Raw genomic sequence first — 18,059 nt, 5'->3', positions numbered from 1 at the left:
GTGATAGGGTCATAAACTTTCTTCCATTAGTACGCAATACACATCCAGGCATAAGCAGTCCCAATGCTTAACAGCCACAAAAATAAAATCTAGACCAACAAGGACTTACTGTATAGCACAGGAAACTCTGCTCAATTTTCTGTAATAACCTACATGGGAAAATAATTTGAAAAAGAATAGATACATGCATATGTATAACTGAATCACTTGCTGTACACCTGAAACTAACATAACATTGTTTAATCAACTATACTCCAATATAAAATGAAAAAGTTTTTGATTATTTAAAAAAAACTAGATTAGGAGATCTCTACTTTACAGTTGCTATGTTTTAATGGAACGTAAGTGTGTGTCCTGCACATAATTGGTCTACACACTTTCCACACACAGCTCATGAGTTCTGGTCACGCTCACCAGGAGTGGTTGTCTGGCTGGAATTCCTCTGCCCAGCAGCCCTGGGTCCTCAGGCGGGACCATCGTCTTCACAGCACTAACCAGGCCTCTCAGTTGGTGGCATGTGATTAAAGAGTTTGCAGGACACAGGACACAAAGCCCCATGCCCTTCCCCACCATCCTTGCTGAAGTCTTCCTTCCTGGGCAGGGTGGGAAGCCCCCAGCAGATGTGCTGACACACATCTCCCTGTGTCAAAGAGTCCAGAGAAAACTTGTGATGGGTGCCCTCCTGGGGATAAAAATATGCCCAGGAGTGAGCTCTGTAAGAGCTTGGCCACTTCCATTCAAGCCATGGGTGGAGTGGAGGGAGGGGCATTTCTCAGAACAGGGGGCTGCAGCTCCCAGAAGAGTACACACACACACACACACACACACACACACACACCCGCCCGCCCCACCTCCATGGCCCTGCCCTATATCTTCCCTGCCCAGGCCTCCCCAGGAATCTTGGCCAAATTTCCTGACAACATCCATTAACTCCCCCTGGGGAGCTCCCTTTATGTCTCTCCTGTTGTATTTAAAGCATTTATAGTGATCTCTTTATATTTCTTTCTCCCACTAGACTGTGCACTCCTTGAGGACAGTAACAGTTTCTTAATCCCATCTGTGTCCCCAGAGCTTAGTGTAGAGTCTGATACATAGATGAAATGTTAACTAAACGAATAAATGAAATAATTAATGGACAGGTGCTGGCCAGATCCCACTTCCTTTTCTTTTTAATTAAAAACATTGATTTATTTATTTATTATTTATTTAGGCTGCCCCGGTTTTAGTTGTGGCACATGGGATCTTTAGTTGTGGCATGTGGGTTGTAGTTCCCTGACCAGGGATCAAACCCGGGCCCCAACCCAGGCCCCCTGCATTAGGAGACTGGAGTCTTACCCACTGGACCACCAGGGAAGTCCCAGATCCCACATTCTTGAGAAGGAAAACCATGCCCCATTCTAGAAACCATAGTGTCTGTATTCATTTCCTGAGGCTGGTGTAACTAGTAAACATAAACTGGATGGCTTAAAACAACAGAAATTTATTCTCTTATAGATCTGGAGGCCAAAAGTCTGAAATCAAGTTGTTGGCAGGGCCGGGCTCCCTCTGAGGGCTCTCAGGGCGAATCCTCCCTTGCCTCTTCCAGCTTCTGGTAGCTCCAGGCATTCCTGGGCTTATGGTCACATCTTCCTCTGTTTCTCCCTCACACTTTCCCTTATGTGCCCCTGTCATCTCCTTTTGCATCTCATAAAGACCATTGCGATGGCATTTAGGACCCACCCAAAAAAATCCATGGTTATCTCCTTATGTCATGATGCTGAACTTAATCACATCTGCAAAGACCCACTTCCCAATAGGGTCACATTCACAGCTTCTGGGGATTAGAACTTGCTGTCCGTGGCTGACTGTGATTCAGCCCATACAGCGCTCCACAGTGAATGAAAAAAGTATTGCCTACATCTTCCTTGCAATTTTTTCCTGTCTGTGCTTCACCAGAGAGAAATCTCCCAGATAAAATATGCTTGCTTTGTTTTGGTCTAGGAAACTTAAACGAGTAAGTTGAAACGTTAAGCCTTTAGTATTACCTCTGATGGTGATAAAGATGCACACAAATGACATCATTCTTCGTGAGAGTCCCCACGAGCAGGAGGTAGAAGGAAGAGGGGAGGCTGGTAGGTGCGTTTCAGGATGGGAGGTCACGGAAGGTGTGACATGTCAAACCACCCAAATTATTTCAGACTAGCAGATAAACTACAAAATATTCTCTTGGGGATCTTGAAACCGAGGAGAGGGGGGACCCAGGTTTCACCTGAGCTCAGCAAGGGCAGGGGCTGGTGTGAGGGATGGAGGGTAGAGGATGGCCTCAGGGAGGGACCCCGAGTAGTCAGGATTCAGGAAGCACAGAGTGGCCTCCAGGGTCTAGAAGAATGATCCTGGCTCCACCCTGAATCTCAGAGGGACCTGACCAAGCTTCCAGGAGCTGTAGCCAGCCTCCCCCCTGAGCACCTGGGGTGGAGAAAAGACCACAGTCCCTCCTTGATGGGCCCCTATTTTCTACCAAAGCATCCTAAAAAAACAAACAACTTGTGTTCTGAGGCTTAGCCAAGCCGTGCTCCTTTGGGTTGTCCAGGCAAGAGGAGAGAAGAGAGCCTCATCCTCTAATCCACTGCTTAGAGACCGGGGTCCTGACTAGACTTCATTAGTGACGGCAGGTCACTCGCACCAGGGTCGTCAGGCTCACGGACCCTGTCAGTCAGATCTGGGTAGGAGGAGGGAAGAGACGGCTCAGGAGCCAGGTCGGAGAAAAGTCCGATGTTTCACTCCTTTGTTTCATGACTTTGCCCCGCTTTCTTCTAACCAGGCCAGACCAATTGGAAGGTGGCACCTGGAAGTATCTGGAACCCTGCTTGGCTTGATTTATAAGATGGGTTTTGTTCTCAACACTGCTGATGGTGATAAAGATGCACACAAATGACATCATTCTTCGTGTTCTGAGGCTTAGCCAAGCCGAGGCTAATCCGATAATGGCATCATTTCCTCAAGGGATTAGTTAATAGAGAGGACACTGCCCTCAGCAACACAATGCTAATGCAGAGCTCCCGGTTTAAAACAGTACCAAGTAGGCAGGCTGGGACCCCGAGGATTAAACTCTAAATGTTTGGTCCCAAAATCAAGGATTAAAAATGAATACTTAATTTAAATAGAGAGAAATCCACTGTTGAAAGGTTTATAGAAAGCAGGGTGGAAAAAGAGGTCTGGACAAGTTAGGCTGACTGCTCAGAGGTCTAGAAACAGAGGTGGGGACGCCTGTTTGTGGAGCAAAGTGCTCCCCACTCCCTTATTAACAGCTGAGGAAATAAAGGCCCAGGGAATAAAGCAATAAAATGCTCTGGCCCGTCAGCAAGTTGGCGGCAGAGCTGGGACCGGGTTCCCTCTCTGCCACTGGAGCCTGGATTCAGTGGGAAGGAGAAAACTCCGGAATCAAACCCAGGTCAGGAAGGAAGGAAGGAGAAGTGGGGAGGGAAGGAGGGGTGGGGGAAGGCGAAGGCAGGCAGACAGACAGGCACAGTCTGATAGTTTGAGGCAATGAGAATCGACCATAGACCTTACGGGACAGGCAGAGGATTGTCTGTGTACCTAGCGTCCTCCTCTTCTCCCAGTGACAGTGACCACAGGACCTTTGCATCTCTGTGGCTCTAGGAGAACAGCCATTTTCAAAGGACCCAGCCCCAGACTTCAGTTAGTTGGGCCGAGGTAAGTGCTGACCCAAGATCTGTCAGCAAGTCCCTTTGCTAGGGATTTGGGACTTGGAACCCAAGAGAACTCGAAGTCCATCTCTCTCTGGAGCTACAGCTGAAGATTAAACCTGCAGACTGTTGTGGCCATGCTTCCTGCAACATAGAGGGAACTGGTCTGCAGAGAGAGAACAGGCAGCAGTCAGGGTCAAGAGCTGGAAGGACATTCCTGATGGGGTTTTTAGGTTCCCGGTCATAGTTTTCCCCACAGTTCTAGGAGCCAATAAACTTTTTTTGCCTAAGCTTGTTTAACTTTGATTTCCTCTTGGGTAAGTCCTCACTGATGCGAGCATTCTGCGCAAGCACGAGCTGGAGGTGCCCAGGTCTGGGTTTCCGGCTGGCTGGGTCAGAGAAATCCTGGGGGGAAATCAGACAATTTAACTCGGTAGCAGAGCAGCCTCTCCCACGGAGCTGCTGGCAGTTCAGACACGTGTGGAACGTCAGTCATGGTGGAGGTGAGGGCAGGGCTCCTGAAAAGCGCCTGGTGAGGATCCAGCCGTCTTGGCAAGGATGGTCTGTGAAGAGGGAGTGAGGCCCCTGCGGCCTCGACGTGTGGAGCTAGAGGAGTCTGAGAAGTGAAAAGGAAGTCAGGGCAGGCTCACCCCTAATATTTGGGGGGTCCAGGGCAAGAGTGCAAATGGAGGCCCAGTTTTTAAAAGTTAAGTATCAAGTTAACAAACTGTGAAATACAATATTTAACACATGGTGAGTGTTTGTCTTCCTACCTTGGCCACTCCACGAGGCCCCGGAAGGCCAGTTTGGATGTAGAATTCTTGGCGTCCTCGTAGATCGGTGGTGAATGTGGCAATGTGGGGAGAGCCAGTGCCTGGCTGCCAGCGCCTGGCTCCCAGCCCCTGGCTCCCAGCCCCTGGCTTGCCCTCCTTCTCCCTGCACCCCAAGGTCCTCAACGTGCTTATGCATGCTCCCCCAGCCAGCATGTCCCATATCTGTCTGCGCCCAGCAAACACCACCCCTCAGCCACCTGGAGGGGCTGGGACCGTGTGGTCCCCCCTGTGGATGAACAGATCCCAGGGAAGCTGCACGGGCTCTGAACCTGGACCCGTGGCCACCTGGGCACAGGATCTCCAGGTCCTGGGACCTGCAGCGTGGTCTAGAAGGGGGTGCAGCCTTTGGGGGGACGCTTTCTCCTTGGTCCTGCAGACCCCCAGCCCCGTGGGAGGGGCATGGCCAGGACAGCGCCCTCTCGCCCCTCTGGGAAGGATACTGGTCATGGGCTGACTCGAGAAGGGGTGAGCTGGTCTTAGAAAGTGCTGGACTGGGGATGTCAGGAGACTTCCTAGCTTTGCAGCATGGGCTCTCTTTACCGCAAGGTCTTTGTAAAATGGTGGCTCTGAGTCAGAGGCAGAGATTAATAACCCAGTGTTTGGGGCCAAAGTAAGGTTCGAATTTTGAGGGTTTTTTTTCCCCTTTGCTGTATGACTTTGGGCAAAATACTTAATTTCTCTGAGAACCGGTTTTCTCATCTGTAAAGTAGGGATGTACCCTCTCTAGGCTGCTTTGAGGGTTAGATGATGTCCATGAGGAGGTTAGCATAGTAGGTGCTCTGTAACCAGCAGCGGCATTGTTATTCTTTTTCTGCTATTGTTGGGACCTCTGAGATGGCCTACAGCTTTTCAATGACTGCTCTAGGGCCATGCTTGGAAGGGAGAGGCCCACTGGCCTTCTGGTTTTATTCCCTCTTTTCTGAGAGTCACTGCTGTTGGTAGTTAGGAGTGTGGGCTCTGATTTCCTCACGCCCTTACTTAACTGTGAACCATCGGCAAGCCACTTAGCTTCCTAGAGCCTCAGCGTCCTTGTTGGCGAAATGGGACCATAATAGCATCCATCCCTAGGGATGCTTTTAGGGGTAAGTGAGGTGATCCATCTAAGAGCTTAACCAAAGCTTTCCTGGCACAAAACAAACTTTCAAAACTGTCCGCTATTTTTTTACCAATACCTCCCTTCTCTCTCCTGCTGTCCTAGGCCCAGCCGTGGGCAGCCGCTGCTGTGATACTTGGGCTTCTGTGGAGTTGCTTTAGGAGCCATCGGCCCTGTGCAATCTTCACTCAATGGAATAATGGCTTCCGAGGAAGAAAAACCTCAAATCCGATTTGTTTTCTTAAATCCAAGCTCTAACTGCTTTGGGAAGAAGCCCACGTTGGCTGAAATCATTTCTTGTTTCGTTCTTTTCTTGCCCCTGTGGGGCAAAGCTTAATCTCAGTCAGACTTTTTGATTAACCGGGGAAGAAGAATTTGCCAAGAAAAGAAAATAGCAGCCTGGTTTCTTCAGAACTCAAGCAAGGAAACTGCTGTGTGATCAGTATTCCTTTCGCACAGCTTCACGTTCTTCTTTTTCTTGTGTAAGAAAATCTAAATGAAACCAACCTGCGCCGAGGATGGACAAATGCGGCTTCTCCCTGAGAGCTGACACGCGGGCAACCTTGTGGCACCAGAGGATCTGGTGATGCTGGGCACCCCCAGCGCAGGTGCCCCCCGGGCAGGCTTGCTCTGCTCCAAGGGCGGCCTGGAAGAAAAGGACCAGGTGAGTGTGGATTCCTCGGGCACCTGGAGGCTCTCTGCTACCTCCTGTCTACATGTAAGCCCCGGATGGCGCCCTGTCATCACAGCACGTGGTCCACTAGCAGAGACATGTATACGCTCATCCTTTCTACTTGACCCTCTATCACCACCTCTGTCCCCCTGTTCATTTCTGAGCACCTTGGAAAGCCAGCTACTTCCATCCCTCAAACGCCTTCCTTTCATGGCCAAGTCGTTGCCACTGTCACCTCCCCCCAGCTCTGTGCTAACCAAACTCAACATTTCCCAGAGCCTCCCTTTTCTGCCTTGCCTGGGGCCTTGCCTCATGCCCCTCCTTTATTTCCCTCTTTCTGTCTCTCTTTATTATTATTATTTTTTGTGCTGCGCCGTGCAGCTTGCGGGATCTTAGTTCCCCGACCAGGGACTGAACCCGTGCCCTTGGCAGTGAAAGCGCGGAGTCCCAACCACCGGACCGCCAGGGAATTCCCTCTCTTGCTCTCTTCTATTTTTAATTGTGGTAAAACACACATAGCATAAAATTTACCATCTTAGCCACTTTAAGTGTACGGCTCTGTGGCATCAAGTCCATTCACATCGTCGTGCAACCACCACCACTGTCCATCCCTGGAAGTCTTGTCATCTTGCAGAACTGAAACTCTGTACCCCATAAAAAAAGAACTCCTCCTTCCCCTCTCCCCCAGCCTCTGGCAACCACCGTTCTACTTTCTATGAATTTGACGACTCTAGGAACCTCATGTAAGTGGAATCACAGCATTTGTCCTTTTACAATTAGCTTATTTCACTGAGCATAACGTCCTCATGGCTCATCTATGTTGTAGCAGCTGTTCCTCCTCTTAACGTTCCCTTTGAAGTGGCTGTGTCCTGTCCATCTTCCAGGTCTGAGTATGAATTCCTGTCCTCCAGGAAGCCCCGCGTCGACCCCCGCTGCTGGTGCTTCCACCGTGCTTGGCGCCCTCCTTCAGGGGAGAGCCAGGCAGAGAAGGGACGGAGCCCAGAGACCCCTCTGCCCCCACTGAGCATAGCTCCTTGGGGTACAGACCCCTCCTCATTCCCAGCTGTACCCCAGTGTTGCATCACAGCCCCATGCCCAGCAGAGAGGACTCAACAAATACTGCAGCGTAAATGTTGAACAAACTTTTGCTGACAATTTCCAGCACAAACCTTGAGCCCAAATCTGCACGTACTTGATCTATCAGGGGTACGAGGAATCTTAACCTTTGCTGGAGCATGGGGTTTGTCTCTAAGGCGTGGCTCTCCATCCGATTGCTTACCCTCTGGCCTCTCCTGCAACTCCACGTCATCAGGTCAGCACCCGCTGTCTCTTGGGGAGCCCAGCCCCTGTGCTGCATGCACTGACCCCGCCATCCTCTGGCCTCCTGGCGCCATGTCTCTGGAGGTGGTTTCCCAGTCTCCCTGTCCCGGCCTCACTTCACCCTGCACAGCCTGAGAAGTGCCTACCCCTGGCCACCTCTCCACCCCTTTCCACTTAAGGAACCTCAGCCATTGTGTGTCTCAGCAAGTAACACCGGCGCCATCACTCAGGCCTGCATTCTAGGGAGGATTCCTGATTCCACAATAATCTGCCCATTGCCAATAGCTTCTACTCCTTTCCTTCCGATGCTCAAACAAAAGCCCTTCTCCAAGGCCCGGTCCTTTCACTGTTGGGGAATGGACAGAGGGTGGGACCATGTTCCTGCCTTACCACTGACCCGTGGCTTGACTTTGGGCAAATCACAAATCCTCCTAAGCCTCACTTTCCGCATCTGTATGTGGAGAGAACAAGGAGTGCGTCCCCAGGAAGCTGTGAGAATAGAACAAAGTAATGTAGCAATTCCCTACGTCAATGTCAGCAGTGGCCCTCGGTGGAAGACCCTCGACAGTGGTTGACGTTGAATGAGGCCTGTGCTATTGCAGGAGGATGGGCCCCACTGAGGTGATGCAGGTGAGGTAACACTAACCTGGGTAGACTAATGCCAAGAGCCTCTCCTTCCCCCTTCGCACTTTCTCCCTCCCCGTCCTCGGTGCTACAGCCAAGCTGCCAGGGAAAGCACCGATCTGATTTCCAGGGAATCCGTGTTGCTCAAAGAATCACATGTGGTAGACACTCTCTTAACTGAACTGATGGATTGACTGACTGTCTGTAAACACCCTGCCAAATGCCCACAGAATGTTCTAGACGTTCATGTCTGGTAGATGGCACTTCTGCTCCCAGTGGCTGAGGGGTTGAGTCGTATACTTAACAAGAATCAGCTGTATTTGTTCCCAAACTTGTGTGTGCCAGTTGTACATTTTATTGTGATTATAAATGTATTTAAACAAAATGAAAATTGATAAAATTAGTGTGAAAGAACTTTGTGAAAACTAAGATGAGTACTTGGAAAAGACTAGATTAAGGGTCATGTTGAATTGAGGATACATGAGACAACAGTTAAAGCTTGGGGGAAATTATTAAAAAACTAAAAGTATAGTACTCTCTCATTGCTTTGCAAATATCTTTAAGTTCTTGTTCTACTTTAAAAAAGCAGAAACTAAATATGATGAATAATGCATTTATGGCAGACTGTGCTGAACTTGATTCTGACTTGAAGAAAAAGCCTTGGCCTGACATCAAAAGATTGGGGATGAATTCTACTCTTGAGAATTGAACTAAAATGTTTATAGGGTGTACATACAATTTTTTAATGGTTCCTTGCCTTCAAATGTACACTTTTAAATTAACCCAACAATCACTGGTGTTGATCCAGCTGGATGAAGGGGATTCTGCTGTTCAACCTCCTGTTTGGGACCCTCTAAGCAGCCCCATTCTGGTCTCGTTCACTGCTCACATCTTCTACTTTCCGTTCCACTCATTTAGCCACTCACCAAAAAGTGAATAAGAATCAGAACCACCTCTGAGTTCAGAGATGACTTCCTGTGCTGCCTCTACTTGGAGCGGATGAAAGCAAGAGAGTACGAGCATCTGCTGTGGCCGCCTCCTGCTGTGTGGGAGCTGTGTGTTTATGTTGTTGGGAAGCCTTTTCCCACCTTACATCCCATAGCAGTTTCAGTGCTTTGGATCAAATTGTGTCCCCTGCACCCTGACCCCCCCCCCCCCAGCCAAATTCATATGTTGAAGCCCTACCCCCCAGTGTGATGGTCTTTAGAGATGGGGCCTTTGGAAGGTAATTAGGGTTGGTGAGGTCATGAGGGTGGGGCCCTTCGGATAGGATTAGTGGCTTTATAGGAAGAGGAGTGGATAGAGTTTGCTCTCTCTCTACCCATGAGGACACAGAGAGAAAGTGCCGGCCTGCAAGCCAGGATGAAGGCCCACCTGTGCTTGGAACTGAATTGGTGGAGACCTTGATCTCGGACTTCCAGCCTCCAGGACTGTGAGAAATAAATGTCTGTTGCTTGAGCCATCTAGTCTATGGTATTCTGTCACAGCAGCCTGGGCAGACTCACACTCTGAGGCAACTAAAGAGAGGCAACTAAGACCACAGCAGGTCCTGGGAAAGTGTATAGAGGATGGCACTCATTCTGCTGCCGCCAACCAGGAAGATGCCGATGATGTCAAACCCTCAAACCCCAGACCCCGACACCAGCCAGGGTGAACAGAGGAGCCCCCTCCATTCCCAGTCTCAGACTCTAACACACTGACACATTCACCATCTCATGAGATTGCAGACCCACCTGGGAGATCTCCAGGTGTACAGACAGGGAGTTTACATGACTCGCCTGAGGTCACACTGCTTTCTTTTTATTTTGGCCGCACCACGCGGCATGCAGGATCTTAGTTCCCCGACCAGGGATCGAACCCACGCCCCATGCTGTGGAAGCACGGGGTCTTAACCTCTGGACCGCCAGGGAAGTCCCCCACACTGTTTTCAAAGACAGACCTCTGACCATAACCAAAGCCCATGACATGTTCTAATAAGCCTAGTGTTCTCCCAAACCAAACTTTGTTTGTGGCTCTCTGCCTCTTTCTTGCATGAAATGCATGATGCATGGTGTTTCTATGTGTGATACCCTCTGACTTTGATGGCATCTGAAGCATTTCACTATCCGACCTCCCAGAACAGAGATTGCTAGTTGTCTACCCCCAATCCATTCCTACCTTCCTCCTTAGTTACAGAACTCCCAGCCTCTCTTACAGGGAGGTGTGGCCGTGTGGCTAAGTTCTGGCCACCAAGATGTGAGCAGAAGTGTGCAGGACCTCCTGGAAAAGTCTGTAAAGGGAGATGGTCTGGCTGGAAGGTGCACCCCCTTTGTCCTGGACGCCTGTTCTGCACGCCCCTGTTTATCCGCGCTGCCTGGAGTGCAGGTGGAAGCAGGAGGCCTCAGCAGCCGTCTGTACCTCCAGGCACCGTGAAGACAGAAGCCAGAGCTGAGATGGGGCAGAAGTGTGCACAACTGGCCTGGGCTCATGGCGATGGAGCTGCTGCACTGAGAAACTGGGGAACTTGGGGTGGGGGGAACATCATTGCTCATGCAGCCCCACGACGTAGATCTAAGTCCCACGATGAGAGGAGGGGCAGGGGACACTGAAGGGGCCGTGTCTATAGTTGTCTTGGTGACTGGGACTCAGGAAGTCTGGTGTCGGGGTCTGGGGAACAAAACTCCTCACAGAACTGGAGCGAGAGGCAGTATTCACTTGCCCTACTTCTCTGTAGAACCCAAGCCACAGTGCAGGGAGACGGCGGTACCCCGGACACTCCCAGCTTTGGGAGCCCCAGGCCCTGGCCCCCAGCCCAGCCCCTCAGGAGGTCACAGGGGCTGCACTGGACTCCTGTGGGAGGAACGGCGAGGTGGTCCTGCCTCAAACAGCTTGGTGGGCAGTAATGACAGCCACGGAGCTCAAGGGAAAGGACCTGAGAGGTAGCCCTTGACCACATGGGATGGCCAGACAAAACGGGGGCTCCTTAGGGTATCCCGAGCCAAGCAGGCAGGACATTAAACTGGTGAGATCTGAGCTGTGACCTCGCCATACTCACAGGCTGTGGGGCTTAGGGACAAGGGACTCATGCTGATGACAGGGTGGCCTGGGATACCTCAGCCAGGAAAGTCTGCCTTTTATTTCAGGAGGGCCCTCGCCTCAACCTGGGCGTTTCTTTTACGCTGACCTGTCACTGCAAAATGCGTCCCATCCACGTGTGTCTTCTTTCACTTCAAGGATGGCGTCTTCTGGAGAGAGGGTTAGAGGTCTCTTCAGGCTGGAAGGAGAAGGAACAGGTATGGGAAGAGGAACCCAGGATCACACTGGTGACAGGGAGCAAGGATAACTTGTCAGTTATATGGATTTTCTGTGTTAGAACAAAACCCAGGCTGGCTGAATCCGTTAGATAACAGGAACATTTTCCCCTGAGCTTTCACTCAACTCTCAAACTACCAACTCATCTGTGATGTTTTCCAGGTGAATGGCTTTCTGCATTCAGTCAGCTTATGTTAGCTGTGGTTGTGTTTGATAGGCTGGCATCCTGGAAGAATCACTCCTGACATCCAGAATCCAATCAACACGTTCAGTTGTGCGAAACTGATGTGCAGAGAAAGATAACATTTTTAGGGCTGAAATGAAACTGAAAGATCAGCCAGCCCCACCCCTCATTTTATAAATTGGTGGAAGCCATTGCTGGAGGTCACACAGCTAATGAAGGTGAACTTCAGAGTAGACCTCAGTTAACCCTAACTCGTAAACAGTGCTGCAAACACATTGTGTTGTAGGTTTTGTTTGTCTGTTTGTTTGTTTGTTTTTTGTTTGGCTGCGCCTCGCGGCATGTGGGATTTTAGTGCCCTGACCAGGGATCAAACCCATGCTCCCTGCACTGGAAGCGCAGAGTCCTAACTACTGGACCACCAGGGAAGTCCGGTCCAGATACACTATATAAGGGCTCCTCAGTTTCTTTATGTGTGTGTGTATTTTTCTTGGAAAGAATTGACAGACTGCTTCCTGGGGTATTTGGAGTCAAGTTGGACAGAATTACAAACATGGAAGCACCTAATGGTTTCCCTACACAAGATCAAGGTCACTCATGAAGTCTGTTGCATCACCCTCTTTTACCTGTGGGGAGCGAACATCACATGAGTTAGGTGTTTGGATTGTGTCGAAGTGAGTATCCTTCCTCCCCTCCCCCGCTCCCCTCCCCTCCCCTCCCCCCTCCCTCCATCCCGCCCTCCCTCTGCTCCCTCCTTCCTGCATCTGAATCGCAGTCTGATTTTTCTCCGGATCTCGTGTGGAGCCTAGCATTGGACCTGGGCTTTTGAGCAGATCAGCACATTTTCCCCATTTGCTCCTTCCTTCCTGTCTTCCCACCTCCCCCTGTGCTTTTGTTTTCCAAATTACGGGCCTATCAAAATTAATGAACTCATTTATTTTCTCTCTATTGAATGCACACCAAAAACGATTATATTTCTAAATAGGCCGATGGCGCCAAGTGGAGGCACCTGAGCCTCCTGGGAGCTACCAAAGCACGTGTTACAACCTTGGAAACCCTTGTGAGAACAAGATGGGGAAATGTGAGAGAGCCCTGACAAGACAGGAGGTTGTCTTGCCCGATGCTTGCCTGGTCCCTTTATTCCCCATTCTGAGCATGTCTGGGTCTCCACGAGGATGTCAGTGGTGAGGATACACTGTGTGGTCAGTATTCCAAGGGGCTGCCAAGGCAAAATCTAAGACACATGATTTTGCTGGCAAAGCAGGTGTCCTGCTTTGAGTTGTAACATAACCAGTGAGCAATAGCTCATGAAATGACCTTCTTTTCAATTTATTAAAGGGCAAGCCTTTCTTGGAAATCCTTCTACTTCACTGAGCTCTAAATCAAGACTGCCTCTACCAGGGCCCTTTCAACAGCCCTTGTCCCGACATTGACTTTCACAGACTCAGGCACTAAACTGACCCTTCCTTCCTTTCACTCGCCAGGAAGCCCAGCGTTAAAATGTATTCCCTAACGGTGAGCGTGTGCCGCGGGCTGGATTTTCATGTCTGTCTCTCTGATGTGACAGTGGGTCAAGCATGATGCCAAGTCTCTCTGTGTTCCAAGGCCACAGACAACAGCCTTTTTGCTGGTGAAAAGGAGGGCAAAGTCAAGTGATGCAGGGAGATCAGCTCCCACTCCCCCCACCCCCACCCCCGAGGGACCAGGAAGCCCCCTGACCCTGGTCAGTAGCACGATCTTGGGACATATTTTTATTCCTGTGTTGACTTGGTTCTCTGGGTCATGCCTTGATCCTTTCAGGGTGCATTTTATAACCCGTGCTGATCTGCCTGGAAGCTACAAAGTAAGCCCAGGGGAACTGGATGTGCCAGGACCAGCCTTAGCACTGGCCTTGCCCTTCACCACTTTGTCTTCCTCCTCTTCTCCTGTGTGTGTGACAGGAGCAACTCCTTCCAGCGCTGGGTGAGCAGGCAGGCTCTGGGGATCTGTCAGAACTTCCCAGGGCACTCCAGGGTATCTCCAGGAGACAGGAGTGAAAATATCCCAGGGGCTACCCTGCCCAAAGGTCCCTGGAAGAACAGAGATAAATTAATAGATAGTAAGCATAGGATGGGAGGTAACCTGTCTTCTCATCAGAGTGAAGCTTGGCTAGGTCTCCTTAACCCTTGCTAGGTCCACGTAATCAAATCCAGTTCTGCTCCTGTAGTTTCATAAGAAACGATTCCACAGCCATTGGCCCTGGAGACTCAAGCCAGAACGCCTCCTACAAAATGTATCACATCGGGGCGCAAGCAACTCAGCATGTACTAAGAACCTGCAGGATAAATCCAAAATCATTCTGGCACCTTCTTCAAGAAATATCAGCTAGGGAGACGAGAACCTGCTGAAACAGGTACAGAGTCTCTCTGAGCAGTAAATCGGGTTCATTTCATCACCCCAGCTCACTCAGGCCAGGCCTTTCCCATTACACAGCTCCCCCAGTCCTGAATCTTTCCTAGCAAAACGTGATCACATGCTTCGGTACCAAATCCACAGCCTCCAGCCTCGCCGAGTTCTCTAAATTTAAATGTCTCTGATTTTGATAGTTTCTGTGAAAGTAAACTGACTTTAAGGTATACACTGGATTTTGTCCCCCTCCCCCAAATTCTTATGTGGAAACCCTAAACCCTAGTGTGACTGTATTTGGAGATCAGGCTTTTATGGAAGTAATTAAGGTTAAATGAGGTCATAAGAGAAGGACCTTGATCCAATAAGGTCAGTGTTCTTAGAAGGAGGGACACCAAGAGTATTTGCATTTCCTCTCTCTCTCTCTCTTTTTCTCCACCCCGCCCCCCACTCCCTGGGCCATATAAGGACTCAACAATTGGTGTCCATAAAAGGAGTCCCTCTGCAAGAACACGTGAGAAACACACACACGTGAGAACACAAGTGAGAAATACAGTTCTGTGGCTTAAGCTGCCCAGTCTATGGTAGGTATTTTGTTATGTCAGCCTGAGGTGACTAATACACTTGACCTCGGAGAATCCACGACCCGATGGAGGCTCCACCTGAGGCCCTGAACCGGGACTGAGCAGCTGGCCAGGTAGGGCGGTCCTTACCGAAGTACTCCCCGTCTGTGCTCCACAGGTGCACGGTATGGTCCAGGGAGGATGACAGCAGAACCTTTTCTTCTTCTATCAGCTCCATACTAATGAGATAAAGGAGAGGAGAGATGCCCCAGGGCTGCTCCAGCATGAAAGGGACATTGGCTCAATATGTCAATACTCCATTAATTAAAGTGGGAATATAGAAGGAAGCCGGGTTAATCTCCTGAATTACCCTTGGCAGCATCTTCTCCCTGTCTCCTACCATGCCACTCCCCCTCCACGTTCCCCAACTCCAGACCCAAGACATCAGACAAGATATACTGGAAACATCTTATGGACGATGCGGGGAAGATCAAGAGGTTGGAAAGAAACTTCCGGCCAGGGTTCAGGTCCCGCTCCAGCACTGACTCCTTTTAACTCCAGTGAAAAAAACCTAAAACTTACTAAGCTTTGAAACTTACCCTAAAATACCAGATCAATTCAAGGAGAACAATCATCCATTTACAAGAAAAATGAAGACTTCAGTCTCTTCCTTTACTCTGTGTCAGTAGCGTACACATCCTGTTCTCATCAAGAGCAGAATTATAGCACTGCTCTCCTCCTTTGGCTAATTCGGAGGGCTTCTGAGAGAATCCATTTGATCCAAGCTGTGAGAAGTAGTTGAACTCTTTTACACGTTCTTGAGCTCTAAAACGGATGGTACTCACAATGTCACCATGCTGATATGGACCCGCCAGAACATCACATCTAAATCAGAGGAAAGAGCACACCTGAGTATGGTGGGAGAGGTACCACCCTCATGCTAGATGCCGTATAACAGTCCCTACAGGATGGGGTCGGATCTGGATGAGCGTCCAGCAGGGAGAGAGGTACTGGTGTAGCAAGTCATTGGTCTTGCTACATTAATTTGATACATGTTTGTCAAGCACCTACTATGTGCAAGACCCCATGCCGGCTCCAAAGACATATGAAATGGGGCCTGTGCAAGGTCCTTACCCTATGGTTTCCTTTGGCACTTAGCGTTTGGTAAGCATGCAGGAGTACGTAAGTAATCAAATATGATTTTTAAAACAGCTTGGTGAAAGCTACGTTCCCAGTACTTGGTGTAAAGACCAACGTAAGGCTGATCACTCTTACTTCTAAATTCCCATTTCTCATACTTTAGCATTTAAACTTCTTCTGTGGTGGAACAGGAAAAAGTGAATAAAGGGAGGTATGTGAGGGAATTCCCTGGCGGCCCAGTGGTTAGGACTCCGTGCTTTCACTGCCGAGGGCCCAGGTTCCATCCCTGGTTTGGGGAACTAAGACCCCACAAGCTGTGCGGTGTGGCCAAAAAAGAAAAAAAAAGGGCGGGGGGATGTATGTGAATATTTACTTCTAAATTGGCTTCACAGAAATGTAATGAAATATTACATAGCCATTTAAATATGTTAAATGTTAAATATGCTAAATAGACCTAAATATGCTTATATGGAAAGCTGGCCAAGAGATACAAAGAAAAAAACAAGTCCTGAAAATGATGTATTATAGGTGTGCGTGTATGTGTTCCTGTATATGCATATATTCATGCATAGAAACTTTCTGGAAGGAAGTTGAAATTCATTAACAGTGTTGCTAGGATGCAGAAAAGGCAGGTTAGGGTGGTAGAGGAGGTCAGAGAAACAACTACTGCTTTTCATTTTACATTCTTTCACGCTGTTAGATTTTTTCTAAACATGAACACTTCTATAATTGTATGAAAGGGTTTTAACATTTTAAACATATTTTTGTTATTACCAAAGCACTATATTTCCAGAAAAATTAGAAAAGACAGATTTCTAAAAAGAAGAAAATAAAACATATCTATAACCTCATGTATAAAGAGATAACATTTGTTAAATCCTTGATGTATATCTTTCCAGACTTTCAATCTTCCATATACTTCTTCATTTTAACCAGGGTAGAATCGTATTGCAATATTGTTTTGTGATCTGATTTTTTTTCATTTAACAATTTTATCATGAATATTTTCCCTGTGAATACATTTTCATATACAGCTTCCATATTTAATGACTAAATGATATTCCAGTGTATTATACCATCATATATTTAATCAATTCCCCTTATGTGGGACATCTAGGTTTCTCTATTATTTTCCTCTCTCTCATAAACAATATGTTGATTCACAACCTTATAACTAAATCTTTGTGCACGTTTCCTATTCTTTCTTTAGGCCAAATCCTTAGAAGTAGAGTTGCTGGTTCAAAGCTTTAATGCACATGGGCAACTTGCCCTTCAGATAGTATACACCAATTTACCCTCCATCCAAGAGTGTATGCGTGCCATTTTCCTGTTGCCTTGCCAACACTGAATACTTTCATGAAAATATTCTTCTCTGATCTGTTCTTAAAGGGTTTTAAGAGACCCCTTCCTCACTGGTACCATTTAATTTTATCAACCAGAATATTTAACTAAAACTGAAGCTGTGCTCATCATAGCGTCTCACGTGGAGAGCTCATTACCTACTCTTGGAAGGCTGCGGCTCCGGTCCCTGCAGATCATACTCCTCGATGTCGTGGACGTGTACAAAGCCGTCCTGGTCAGACACGTAGGCACAGGCATCCCCTGTTGTCACCGCCATGCTGCTGACCCAGGCTTTGTCTCTGGACTGAAAGACACACGCACAGGGATCATTACACACATCACAGAGGGCCCGTTACATACACACACAGGGTCCATCACACACACACACACACACGGCCCATCACAGGTAAAGCTTATGTGTCAGACAATGGCAAGTGAAATGTTGTCTTCCGTTTATAGTTCTATTTATAGTAGAACTATAAATGGGAGACAGAACTAGTCACCGTGCCTATATTAAACTTCCAGCGAGGTAGAAATACAGACAATAAAGCTAAGGGCTTAGAGCCCAGCCCAGCTGCTGTGTCACATAGGCTAGTGTGAAAAAACAAAACAAAACCAAACCTCAAACCTGAAGCATGGAACTTATTTCCAATCCACAGCCCAACTTCCAGGAGTGAAGTTTGCACTATTCGGCCCTGCCGAATAGCCTCCAGAAGGTGACAGAACCTGGAAGGAGGGGAGCAGGAGGAAGGGTCCCTGGGCGTTTGCGTTTTGTGGTTCCTGAGCTCCCTGGGGCTGAGTGTGGGAGCCTCTGCTCAGAGGCCCTGCGACCTCAGAACTCCAGGGCTGCTGCTGTGTCCCTTGGCTTAATCTGACCAGTTAGAACCATCAATTGGTGTATATTGGGGAAGGGGGTTCTCTTGGTGGGT

The sequence above is a fragment of the Eschrichtius robustus genome, chromosome 18 (genome assembly GCF_028021215.1).
Source record: "Eschrichtius robustus isolate mEscRob2 chromosome 18, mEscRob2.pri, whole genome shotgun sequence".
Taxonomy (NCBI): Eukaryota; Metazoa; Chordata; class Mammalia; order Artiodactyla; family Eschrichtiidae; genus Eschrichtius; species Eschrichtius robustus.
The sequence above is the reverse complement of the archived record's forward strand: the minus strand, read 5'-3'. Positions refer to the sequence as shown.